The sequence below is a fragment of the Carassius gibelio genome, chromosome A18 (genome assembly GCF_023724105.1).
Source record: "Carassius gibelio isolate Cgi1373 ecotype wild population from Czech Republic chromosome A18, carGib1.2-hapl.c, whole genome shotgun sequence".
Classification (NCBI taxonomy): domain Eukaryota; kingdom Metazoa; phylum Chordata; class Actinopteri; order Cypriniformes; family Cyprinidae; genus Carassius; species Carassius gibelio.
In genome coordinates, this window is record NC_068388.1 from 19,865,369 (window position 1) to 19,880,110 (window position 14,742).

Sequence of the window (14,742 nt, forward strand, 5' to 3'; positions counted from 1 at the left end):
ACTTTACATAATAATCTCCGCCTACCGTCTTGGGAGAAACGGAACTCTGACCTGCCCCACCCCCCCACACAGACGCTTTGGTTGGTGTGATAGCATCATGTCGAGGAGACAGTGTGTTTTTAATTGTAAAGGCAAGTTTGTTTTATTTTCACTGCCAAAGAATGAAGATCTACGGAAGTTCTAAGCGACTATGCATTATAATATTTTTTCTTCTTGTTTTCTCGTTATAACGACTTAATTTTCTCGTTATCTCGACATAACGAAGTTCGTTTTCTCATTATAATGACTTAATTTTCTCTAAGAAGTTACAAAACTGCGCCAGCAGGTGGCACTATAGACCTGAATATAACTGAAGGGGTGTTGTACACTATCCACTTTACTGTACGCGGACCTTCCTCGTGATCGCTATAATTTGTGCAGTCTTCATTACTGACATTTAATTAATTCATAAATGTTAAATGCTTGAATCAATATGAATATTTTGTGTATTAAGTTCCTGCTAGATGCATGAGTTTCACCAACGCGTTCTGTGTCATAAAATAACTGCTTATCAAAACCAAGGTTGACATCATTGTATTCTGTTTATCTACAGTAGGACGGGATTTTACGATGTAGGCTGATGTGCTTCTTTTCCTTATTACTAATCTTTATTGTTAACCATATTGATGAGAAAAATAAGTCGTTATAACGAGAAAAAAACTTTCGTTATGTCGAGATAACGAGAAAATTAAGTCGTTATAACGAGAAAACAAAAAGGAAAAAAAATTATAATGTATGGCCGCTTAGAACTTCCGTAAAGATCAGAAGAACCAATGGCTAAAATTCATTTTTACCACAATAACAGAGCAGTACAACAAATCCCTTTTGTTGTGTACACAACATTTCACTGATGACTGCTTTTCTAATCTCGATGAATACAAGGCGGGATTTTCAAAGCGTTTGGCCATAAAAGAGGGTTCATTACCAACTTTATTTAGACCAACAAGCATCTCCGAATCACAACGCCAAGTATGATTATGAAGTTATGTGTTTGTTTTCTCCCGTGCATCTTATCAGTTTGTGGGCTGTCTGCAGCCTTTGTCTGTGCTGATCTTCATTTACAAACACGTCATTAAAATGAAGTGTAACAAGTGCTGCTAACAGATATTCTGTGATAAAGTAATCCATATGAAAACAATGAGATGTCCGTTGTTCACGTCTACCTTTATTATATCTAATGTGACCACGCCCCGCGCTGAACGTGCTATTCAGATTCAAACTGAAGCGAGCGGCTTGAATACGCCTACACAGAAGAAAAAGCAGCGAGACTGTTCAAGTTTTTTATTTTACTGTTTGCTTCGCGATGAGAGGAATAAGACATAATTCACCCCAAAAAGATGCTAACGCATTGTTTACCATGAAGTTGTGTGCGGAACAACCAATCAAAACTGACTATGTTAGTTGACCAATCAGAACACAGTATGCTACTGAAAGGTGGGGTTTAAGGAAACTGAATCTTAAGAACAGCTTCGCGCGAACTGTTTGGGGATCTCTGAGAATTGAGGTAATTTTAAAATGATATTTTGACAAAATGACAATGTTTTTTAACCTTGATGGATTTAAACCTATTGTACAGGACTTATAAACAGTGATAGGAAGCTTAGAATTTTCATCTTACTGGCTCTTTAAGTACTAGTACCTTTTAAAAACATTAGAAATTATGTATGGATAATCAGGAAAATTTATTTTGACTCAGTCAGGTAAGTGTTCATCTTCAAATATTACTAACAATATAAAAAGTTGCCTTTATGTTTAATTTATAAAAATCATTAAAGATTTCACAGAAAGGATAGGTGTACCACGACCTGAATGTGGAAATGTTTAGTATAGTATAAGGGTTTTTACTTGCTTGAAAAGTATCTGCTGTACCAATAAGACAAAATGTAGCTGACTGTATACACAAGTTTAAGCAAAATGTTGATTTTGTTGATCATTTAGAGATCTTAGACTTTTGCAAATCAAATCATATGATATCATATCAATTCTACATAATGCATATACAGTATATTGCACATCAGAAATTATACAGGATTTATGGTCTTAAATTTAGCATTATTATTTGTTTAATCATTAATTTAATGCTTAATATTGCAAGGAGTAACTTTCTTAGATGTATTCAATCAAGTAAAAATGTAATGCATGTAATGCATGTCAGAGTGACAATGACACATTTGGCAGAACTTTATATTCTGAACTTTAACTTTGGTTGAATATAAATATGAAATGTTTCACAAAAAACTACTAATACTAATAAACAAAGAAAATCTAAATTATATGGTAATCCCATACCAACTAATTTTTAAAGGAATAATTCACCCATAAATGAAAATTCACTCACCCGCATGTCATTCCAAACCCATAAGACCTTCATTCATCTTCAGGACACAAAATAAGACATATTAAGGACATAATAAGGACATCGTTTAAATAGTCCATGTGACAAAACTGGTTCAACCCTAATTTTATGAATCTATGAGAAAACTTTTTATGAGCAAATAATTAATTTTATTTTTTGTCACAGGGGGACCTTACCCACGTCGGGGGAACTGAGAGCAGACACCACCACCTCTGGTGGCTTCTGAGTGGACACTATCGCTTCGAGGGAATCGTGAGCGGACACCGCCGCCTTGGGGGAGGCTCATTCAAAGAATGCACTGAGAGCTGCCTTAAAGGCAATGTGCTTCAACAGAACGTCTCGGTTATGTACTTAACCCTCATTCCCTGATGGAGGGAACAGAGACGTTATGTCGAACAACATATGGGGTCTCACTTGGGAGGCCAATCATCTCTGACTCTGCCGGTCACTACGAGTTATGTCGAACGACATTTGGCATCCTATGGAAAATGCCACAACCTGAACAACCTCACAACCCTGTGGTGCTACAATTGTGACAAGCTGCGGTGCCACAAAAGTTCATTCGCAAATTAAATTACCTTGGTACCCAAGGGGACAAAAAGGGTCAGTACATCACTGATGGAGAAGGCCATGCTGCTGTTCCGACCACAAAAAGTTTTTGGAAAGGATTCCAACCTTCAGTGAAAGATTGCTTCAAAACTTTCCTATTTGTTTTTTCAGCTTTGTAGAACGATGGGGAAGTGAGCCTTAGGAAAAGGCCGGTACGGTGACTACATCCTACCCATAGGGAGGTGACATGAGGAGATACTGATATGGACTGACCCAGGGGGCAGTACTACATATGAAATGGGTCTCTGAGGCAGGTCCTACCTTAGATTAGGGATGGAACAGCTGCCAGAAGAGATTGACTGAGCTGGTCTGTCAAGGGAAGACACAGGTTTACCAAGAGGGAAACCTTACCATGGAAGAATACACATATGGGATTACCCATAGGGAATCAAGCCATACAGACACCTTGCCCAGTACATGGGCTGACCGGGACTCCAGGCAGGCTAACACCGGTACTGGGCCTGGCAACAGGCTGTTCTGCCAATTCTGACTGCTGAGGGTGCTGGAGGATGCTCGAAAATGGTACGCCAAGGCATAGGAGGAAGCCAAACTGTGTGGAGTGAGCCCTCACCCCTAGGTGGCACGGCTTTGCTTTGGAAATGGTACGCCAAGGTGATGGCATCCACTATCCTGTGAGCCACAGCACAGCAATGTCAAGGCTGGATCTGCCTCCTCCAGGGGCAGTGCTTGTAGGTTCACCACCTGGTCTCGGAAAGGAGTGGTGGGAACCTTGGACACATATCCAGGCCGGGGTCTCAGGACAATGTGAGAGTAGGCCGGCCCAAACACAAGGCACTCTTTACTTACCAAAAATGCTTGGAGGTCCCCGACCCTCTTGAAGGAGGTGAGCGCAATCAGGAGTGTTGTCTTAAGAGACAGGAACTTGAGCTCCACTGAATCCAGTGGCTCAAAGGGACCTCTCTAAAGAGGTACTCCATACTGCACTTGTCAAGTCAAGTCAAGTCACTTTTATTTATATAGCGCTTTAAACAAAATACATTGCGTCAAAGCAACTGAAAAACATTCATTAGGAAAACAGTGTGTCAATAATGCAAAATGATAGTTAAAGGCAGTTCATCATTGAATTCAGTGATGTCATCTCTGTTCAGTTAAATAGTGTCTGTGCATTAATTTGCAATCAAGTCAATGATATCGCTGTAGATGATGTGACCCCAACTAAGCAAGCCAGAGGCAAGGAACCGAAACTCCATCGGTGACAGAATGGAGAAAAAAAACCTTGGGAGAAACCAGGCTTAGTTGGGGGGCCAGTTCTCCTCTGACCAGACGAAACCAGTAGTTAAATTCCAGGCTGCAGCAAAGTCAGATTGTGCAGAAGAATCATCTGTTTCCTGTGGTCTTGTCCTGGTGGTCCTCTGAGACAAGATCTTTACAGGGGATCTGTATCTGGAGCTAGACCGTAATTTAGATATATTTTTGTGATGGAAAAATCCAGTTTTACAAATGCTAGAAATGTGGCTTTCTAAGGAAAGATTGCAATCAAATAGCACACGTAGGTTCCTAACTGATGACGAAGAATTGACAGAGAAACTATCAAGTCTTAGACAGTGTTCTAGGTTATTACAAGCAGAGTTTTTAGGTCCTATAATTAACACCTCAGTTTTTTCAGAATTTAGCAGTAAGAAATTAATCGTCATCCAGTTTTTTATATCGACTATGCTTTCCATTCGTTTTTCAAATTGGTGTGTTTCACCGGGACGCAAAGAAATATAGAGCTGGGTATCATCAGCATAACAGTGAACGCTAACACCATGTTTCCTGATGATATCTCCCAAGGGTAACATATAAAGCGTGAAGAATAGCGGCCCTAGTACTGAGCCTTGAGGTACTCCATACTGCACTTGTGATCGATATGATACATCTTCATTCACTGCTACGAACTGATGGCGGTCATACAGTATTGTTCAAAATAATAGCAGTACAATGTGACTAACCAGAATAATCAAGGTTTTTCGTATATTTTTTTATTGCCACGTGGCAAACAAGTTACCAGTAGGTTCAGTAGATTCTCAGAAAACAAATGAGACCCAGCATTCATGATATGCACGCTCTTAAGGCTGTGCAATTGGGCAATTAGTTGAATTAGTTGAAAGGGGTGTGTTCAAAAAAATAGCAGTGTGGCATTCAATCACTGAGGTCATCAATTTTGTGAAGAAACAGGTGTGAATCAGGTGGCCCCTATTTAAGGATGAAGCCAACACTTGTTGAACATGCATTTGAAAGCTGAGGAAAATGGGTCGTTCAAGACATTGTTCAGAAGAACAGCGTACTTTGATTAAAAAGTTGATTAGAGAGGGGAAAACCTATAAAGAGGTGCAAAAAATGATAGGCTGTTCAGCTAAAATGATCTCCAATGCCTTAAAATGGAGAGCAAAACCAGAGAGACATGGAAGAAAACGGAAGACAACCATCAAATGGGATAGAAGAATAACCAGAATGGCAAAGGCTCAGCCAATGATCACCTCCAGGATGATCAAAGACAGTCTGGAGTTACCTGTAAGTACTGTGACAGTTAGAAGACGTCTGTGTGAAGCTAATCTATTTTCAAGAATCCCCCGCAAAGTCCCTCTGTTAAAAAAAAGGCATGTGCAGAAGAGGTTACAATTTGCCAAAGAACACATCAACTGGCCTAAAGAGAAATGGAGGAACATTTTGTGGACTGATGAGAGTAAAATTGTTCTTTTTGGGTCCAAGGGCCACAGGCAGTTTGTGAGACGACCCCCAAACTCTGAATTCAAGCCACAGTACACAGTGAAGACAGTGAAGCATGGAGGTGCAAGCATCATGATATGGGCATGTTTCTCCTACTATGGTGTTGGGCCTATTTATCGCATACCAGGGATCATGGATCAGTTTGCATATGTTAAAATACTTGAAGAGGTCATGTTGCCCTATGCTGAAGAGGACATGCCCTTGAAATGGTTGTTTCAACAAGACAATGACCCAAAACACACTAGTAAACGGGCAAAGTCTTGGTTCCAAACCAACAAAATTAATTTTATGGAGTGGCCAGCCCAATCTCCAGACCTTAATCCAATTGAGAACTTGTGGGGTGATATCAAAAATGCTGTTTCTGAAGCAAAACCAATAAATGTGAATGAATTGTGGAATGTTGTTAAAGAATCATGGAGTGGAATAACAGCTGAGAGGTGCCACAAGTTGGTTGACTCCATGCCACACAGATGTCAAGCAGTTTTAAAAAACTGTGGTCATACAACTAAATATTAGTTTAATGATTCACAGGATTGCTAAATCCCAGAAAAAAAAAATGTTTGTACAAAATAGTTTTGAGTTTGTACAGTCAAAGGTAGACACTGCTATTTTTTTGAACACACCCCTTTCAACTAATTGCCCAATTGCACAGCCTTAAGAGCGTGCATATCATGAATGCTGGGTCTTGTTTGTTTTCTGACAATCTACTGAACCTACTGGTAACTTGTTTGCCACGTAGCAATAAAAAATATACTAAAAACCTTGATTATTCTGGTTAGTCACATTGTACTGCTATTATTTTGAACAATACTGTATAAGTACGATTTAAACCATGCTAATGCACTTCCATTGATGCCAACAAAGTGTTCAAGTCTATGCAAAAGAATGTTGTGGTCAATTGTGTCAAACGCAGCAATAAGATCCAATAAAACTAATAGAGAGATACACCCACGATCAGATGATAAGATCATATCGACTTGTGATCGATATGATAGATCTTCATTTACTGCTACGAACTGATGGCGGTCATATAAGTATGATTTAAACCATACTAATGCATTTCCATTAATGCCAACAAAGTGTTCAAGTCTAGGCAAAAGAATGTTGTGGTCAAACGCAGCACTAAGATCCAATAAGACTAATAGAGAAATACAACCACAATCAAATGATAAGAGCAGGTCATTTGTAACTCTAAGGAGAGCAGTCTCAGTATTATGATACAGTCTAAATCCTGACTGGAAATCCTCACATATACCATTTTTCTCTAAGAAGGAATATAATTGTGAGAATACCACCTTTTCTAGTATCTTGGACAGAAAAGGGAGATTCGAGATTGGTCTATAATTAACTAGTTCTTTGGGGTCAAGTTGTGGTTTTTTGATGAGATGCTTAATAACAGCCAGTTTGAAGGATTTGGGGACATATACTAATGACAATGAGGAATTAATAATAGTCAGAAGAGGATCTATGACTTTTGGAAGCACCTCTTTTAGGAGCTTAGATGGTATAGGGTCTAACATACAGTACATGTTGTTGGTTTAGATGATTTAACAAGTTTATACAATTCTTCCTCTCCTATAGTAAAGAATGAGTGTAACTGTTCCTCAGGGGGTCTATAGTGCACTGTCTGATGCGATAATGTAACTGACGGCTGAATGGTTACAATTTTATCTCTAATAGTATCGATTTTAGAAGTAAAGTAGTTCATAAAGTCATTACTGCTGTGATGTTGGGAAATGTCAACACTTGTTGAGGCTTTATGTTTTGTTAATTTAGCCACTGTATTGAATAAATACCCGGGGTTATGTTTGTTTCCTTCTAAAAGAGAAGAAAAGTAATCAGATCTAGCAGTTTTTAATGCTTTTCTGTAGGATAGGTTACTTTCCCGCCAGGCAATACGAAATACATCTAGTTTTGTTTTCCTCCAGCTGCACTCTATTTTTCGGGCTGCTCTCTTTAGGGTGCGAGTATGCTTATTATACCATGGTGTCATACTGGTTTCCTTAACCTTCCTTAAGCGTAAAGGAGCAACTGTATTTAAAATGCTAGAAAAGAGAGAGTCCATAGTTTCGTAGTACAAACTTATTTGCTCTGATGAAAGTACATGTTGCATTTCCTTTGGAAATCAGGGTCCCAGAGTCTGGAGGAAGAGAGGAGAGGCACACAATCCACGTTTCTTGAAGTCCAGTGTAAAGTTTCCACAGTCAGTGATGGTTTGCGGTGCCATGTCATCTGCTGGTGTTGGTCCACTGTGTTTTCTGAGGTCCAAGGTCAACACAGCTGTATACCAGGAAGTTTTAGAGCACTTCATGATTATTATATATATATAATCACTCACTGCCCACTTTACATTTACATTTATACATTTAGCAGATGCTTTTATCCAAAGCGACTTACAAATGAGGACAATGGAAACAATCAAAATCATCTAAAAAGCAATGATATACAAGTTCTATAACAAGTCTCAGTTAGCTTAATAGAGTACACATACCAAGGGCTTTTAAAAATATAATATATAAAAAGAAAACAGATAGAATAGAAAAAGAATAGAGCTAGCTAGTGTTAGAGCGTTTTTTTTTTGTTTTTGTTTTTTTTTTTTTTTGCTTTTGTTAATTGTATAATAACTGAAAAGAAAACAGAATACAAAAATATTAGAAAGCAAGTTAGATATTATTATTATTATTATTATTATTATTATTATTATTATTATTATTATTATTATTAAAGAATAGAATTAGAATAGTGAGAGCTAAAGTTAGAGGGTCAAAATAAAGATGATATGTTTTTAGCCGATTCGTGAAGATAGCTAAGGACTCAGTTGTTTGTTGAGCAGATCATTGCACAGGAGGAAACATTTAATTAAGTCTGTAAAAGTTACTTTGTGCTGCTTTGGGATGGCACAATCAAGTGACGTTCATTTGCAGAATGCAAGCTTCTAGAGGGCACATACAGTAAGTCTGAAGAAATGAATTTAGGTAAAGGGGTACAGATCCCATGGTGGTTTTGTAATCAAACATCAATGGCCTTGAATTTTATGTGAGCAGCTATTGGTAGCCAGTAGCCACATTGATAAATAGAGGTGTGATGTGCATATAAAGTTCACCTTGGTAGTACTGGGTTGGACCCCCTTTTGCATTCATAACTGCCTTAATTCTTCATGGCATAGATTCAGCAAGGTGTTGGTTAAATTCTTCAGAAATTTTGGTCCATGTTGACATGATAGCATCACACAGTTGCTGCAGATTTTTCAGCTTCACATTTATGATGTGAATCTTCTGTTCCTCCACATATCAAAGGTGCTCTATTGGATTGAGGTCTGGTGACTGTGGAGGCCATTTGAGTAAAGTGAACTCATTGTCATGTTCAAGAAACCAGTCTGAGATTAATTGAGCTTGGTGCATTATCCTGCTGGAAGTACCCATCAGAAGATGGGTAAACTGTAGCCATAAAGCGATTGACATGGTGAGCAACAATACTTTTGTAGTCTGTTCCAGTTAAATGATGCTCAGTTGGTACTAAGGGGCAGAAAGTGTGTCAAGAAAATATCCCCCACACCATTAAACCACCAACAGCAGCCTGAACCATTGAGTCAAGGCAGAACACCAAATTGACTCTAACTGACTCTACCATCTGAATGTAGCAGCAGAAATAAAGACAAACCTTGCAAATTGTAGCCTCTGTTTTCTGTTCTTACCTGACAGGAGAAGTACCCGGTGTGGTCTTCTGCTGCTGTAGCCCATCTGCTTCAGGGTTCGATGTGGTGTGTGTTCAGAGATAGTATTCTGCATACCTTAGTTGTAACGAGTTGTTATTTGAGTTACTGTTGCCTAGCTATCATCTCTAACCAGTCTGCCCATTTTGCTCTGACCTCTGACATCAACAAGGCATTATCGTCCACACTACTGCCGCTCACTAAATATTTTCTCAATTAGCAATTGGTGGTACCAAGCAATTTAACAGGTGCATGATGTAAGGGGACCGGTGTGTGTGTGTGTGTGTGTGTGTGTGTGTGTGTGTGTGTATATATATATATATATATATATATATATATATATATATATATATATATATATATATATATATATATATATATATATATATATATATATATATCTCAGAGGACTTCATCTACATCGCAGGCAGGCAACAGGGGAAAAAACCTTGTTTGTGTCAACATGGGCCAGTTTTTCCACCCTAACGTGGTAGACTTGCAATTGTACACAAGATTATCTTCCATTATTCTTTTGAACTTTCCAACTGATTATTATATTGATTGAAAACTTTGTCCGGTTCTCTGTCATTCCATGCACAAAAAATTTCAATTTCATCTGAAATGACTGTTCTTGGTCTTGCTCTTCCTTGTCATCCTCTTCCTCCACATCATATAGAAACTCTCCTGTACCTCTCAGATTGATGAATGCACCCATGCCATCTGTGCACTTTGAATTGGTTTATATTTTGTACATTCACATATTTAGAAACTAGTGTAAACAGTTTTGAATTATTGTATGTAAACTATGACAACCATTTAGCTTTTTTGCATTTAGGGTTTTGCATCCCAAGTTTATCACAGTGTAAATTGCATTTAATGAGTGGGAATATGTTTAGAGTTTTGCAAAAAGAGTGCATGAGATCTGCAAACAGTGTCTAAACTACCTGAATTTGTTTGAAAAGTACAGGGTGACTTATTTAACATTGGTTTAGGCCAGTGGTCTCAAACTCAATTCCTGGAGGGCCACAGATCTGCACAGTTTTTCTCCTACCCTAATCAAACACACCTGATCCAGCTAATCAAGGTCTTCAGGATTACTAGAAACTTCTGAGCATGTGTGATTTGGAGCTGGTTGGAGCTAAACTCTGCAGAGCTGTGGCCCTCCAGGAATTGAGTTTGAGACCACTGGTTTAGGCTATTGAGAATTTGGTTCAGAGAATGGGTTTTAGTGTCTTTAGAATAATTTGTTAACTAGATGCAAATGAATTAGCAAATTCCACTCATTTCAAAAATTCTGTTTGTGTCTAAAATATTAGAAATAAATGTGTCTGCTCAATTATGCACCTCCGTACAAATTAATCATATCTATGAAATATGTTACCATTTTGTTTATTTAAATTAGGAATTATCTAATTTAATACCAATAAAGATTGGAGTGACACAAGGTTCTGCTTTACTCCTTCTCCTGTATTCAATATACAGTACGCACATTTTTCTAAATTATTTAAGCAAATGATTGGGGCACAGTTTCACTCTCTCAGTTTAGAATCTTGATTGAAGACATATTTTAGCCAGGTATACACAAAATGCATCAGGTTTTATAGAAACTAATTAAAAGGCTGAACAGAGTTTCTCCCGCTAAGCAGGCAAATTTGTGCATTTTGCTCATTGTCATTTGAAGTTCAGAGGATTGGAGCTACAGAAAGTCATTGTGTAAAGTTCCACTACTGTGCAACTGACTGTGGTTAAAGCTATTATATGAGAAGACATGTAGACATATATAAATGCAGTACAAGATATGTGATGCAGAACTTTGCTCTATTGCTAGTTTCGCCCTTAGTGAGGCGGCATTTGTGAGACGAATAATAAGATGGTGGTTAAATACAGGATGTGAGGTGCATGTGTGTGTGTGTGTGTGTGTGATTATACATGTGTTGCATATGCACTTAGCCATTAGTTAATACTGCCCAAATTATGTTTGCTTGTCAGTTCATTGTATTATTTTTCAGTTTGACCAGCCAATTCATATTTTGTTTCTTGTGACCATCTGTAAAATGCTTATTAAATGTGTACTGAGTGTCATAAAGGTCATACCCATAGACACCTAAGGCGCTACCCACTGAAATTTTCCATCAGGTTATTTTACACACACTGCTGAAGTGGTTCTTCTTTTTTAATCGGACAGACAAAGTCATCTGTCATGATAATAGACCTTCAGTTTGTTCCTTTGCTCTAGTTTTTCAGTATGATTTATCAGTCATTTCAGTCACCTAATACATTGATAATTATATCATTAGTTCATTAATTTGCCTTCTGTATAAATACTTCCTGTTTGATTTAGTTTGATGACAGATATTTTATTTGTTTTACTGGTTGCATTTTTCTGATCTGTGTTTCTGCTTGTTTCTAAGTAAATACTGTTTTTTAGATATTCCATATTATCTACTGCAACAAGCTCAGACATCATCTCCCTGTGATATATAATTTATGTAAGCACACCGTGAACAAAGTATGTAAATAAACAAAGAAAAACAAATAATGTGTTACACACCAACATTCTTTCTGATTTATTATTTCAATTTCAGTTTGGTGTCTCTATGCAAATGTTTTTAGAAAAGTTTAATCTGTTTAAGGCATTTACTCTGAAATACTACACTATAGTAGTGAAATTCAGAATTCAGGTAATTCTTATGTGAAAATATTCATTAAAAAAAAACAAACATTCAATATAATTGCATTAGCCCAGTGGTTCCCAAGCATGTTCCTGGAGGCCCCCCAACACTGCATGTTTTCTGTGTCACCTTAATCAAACACACCTGATTCAGATCATCAGCTCATTAGTAGATACTACAAGACATGAATTGGGGGTGTCAGACAAAGGAGAGATGCAAAATGTGCAGTGTTGGGAACAACTACATTAGCCTCTTCAAAGACAGACAGAAGCAGTTGTACATAAAGTAGTTTAAGTTAGTTAAGATGTTGCGTTCTGCTCAGTTGATATATCTCTGAATGCTTAGTTTACAAAGCACTGCATTGATATTATTTTATGTAGTAAAAATAGACAGACACAGACATTTTAATGTTAGTATTATATAAAAGATAGTATCAATTGAATTTCGCATATGAGTTGAATATTTGTACAATATAAGCAGATTTCCTTTCACAGTGCATTATACTCATTTGTTGATATTTTTCAAGATTATAAAGATAATATTTTTGAAAAAGAACAATAATGTTGTGAAATCAGAATTTGGATATTACATAATTGTGTTATAGATGTCCTTTGTTCTTTTCTAAGTCTATCTTGTGTATCAGCTTGTGTGTACATTTATGTTCATAGCACACTGAAAAGCTTATATGTGACCACAAAACTTAAGTGGAAATTTTTCTAAATGTACAATATTTGGCCAATATACAACCATTTGAAAATCTGGAATCTGAGGGTGCAAAAAATAAAACAAAAAATAAAAAATAAAATCTACATACTGAGAAAATCGCCTTTAAATTTGTCCAAATGAATTCTCAGAAATGCATATTACTAATCAAAAATTACTAAATTAACTAAATTAAATGAATTATTTTTGACATATTTACGGTAGGAAATTTGTAAAATGATTTTAATAATGATTTTTGGCATAAAAGAAAACATTTTTACAATGTATTTTTGGCTATTGCTAAAAATATACCTCATGGAAGTAAGACACATTTAGAATTACTTCTTTACTCCAAAATAAGATGTATATATTTCAATGGAAGAAAACATGATTTACTCTACTTTTACAGAAAAATATAACTAAAAACACTACATGGAGTTAAATATCTACTGATTCTGAAAACAAATATATGCAGTGTTAAAAGTTATTTAGTATTTTATTATTTTAATTTGTTAACATTAAACACTAAATGACCTAAAATTGACTTGAATTTAATATTTATGTGATGTTAACAGTTAGTACATTTCACAGCACTATCAACCTTTAAAATAGAATTTGTATGACAAAATAAAGATTTTTTAAACTGCAAAAAAATAAATAAATAATTAAATAACGTCTGTACCTGGTGAAATATCTTTAAATTCCAATCATTTTATTGTGAGATATTCTTCAGTACATTTGTGAAAACACTAAAACACTGCAGATTTAGAGAAAAAAATAAAACAAACATCAGTTTGTATTCTAAAATTTGTTACATTAACAATATTCATAATGTATTTTGGTATGAATGAGTTGTAAGAATGTCCAGTCTTGAAAGATAATTTACAGCAATGTTTACATGAAAAAAAAAATTGTGCACAGTGACTAAAGTGATAATCAACAATTAGTCAGTAGGTCAGTCTCATAAAAAAGTGACAATAAACAGATTACAAAGAGATTAAAACAGAAACGTAAAAAAAGACCATAAAAAGCAACATTTGTAAAATAGGAAAAGCAAAGATAACCCCACAAAGTTGCAGCAGCATAATTTAATCATACTGTAATGCTTCCCACATCATTATACTCTTCATCTGTAAAAATAAAAGACATTTGTGTTATGCAGACGAGGCTATTCACTGTAATTGCACATCACAAAATGACTAAATTTCTGTGTATATATTACTGTGTTTTACAATACTGTAAGATTGCTTCAGTAATTACACAGCATTAACTCATTCATTCATTCAGTGCAGACCTACCACTTTCAGAGGAATCAGCAGACTCTGAGGCACTCCTGAGTCATTATGGACATTGATTTACAGCATTTGTGTGGAAAAAGTCAATAAATAAGGAAAAAAGAGAGAGAAACTAATCAATCATTCATATGAAAGCTAAAATTGCAACAGACAAGACAAAAGACGTGAAATCAGTCAGAGGTATGAAAAATAAGAGATGAAAACAACACAAAGATAAAACAGCAAAAAAAAACATATTTATACATAATTAACTGGCTTACCAGACAACATGTTGTGTGTCACCAGTATCAGATGTGTGAGGATTGTTAACTTCTGGAAGATAGATTTGAAAATTTAAGATATGAAATAAGAGAAGGAGAGAGTCGAGAAACTGGTGTTTTAGGGTCTTTAGTCCAACTTTGAAGTTGTCTGTATTGTAGGATTAAAGTATACTCCTAAATGCTTACAAATGAACATTTAGCAGATAAATAAATAAATGAATAAATAAATAAATAAATATATATATATATATATATATATATATATATATATATATATATATATATATATATATATATACACACCCTTACACCGTACACCTCGTGTTCTAATCTTAAACTTTTGTGCTCCACAGAAAGTGGTAAGGGT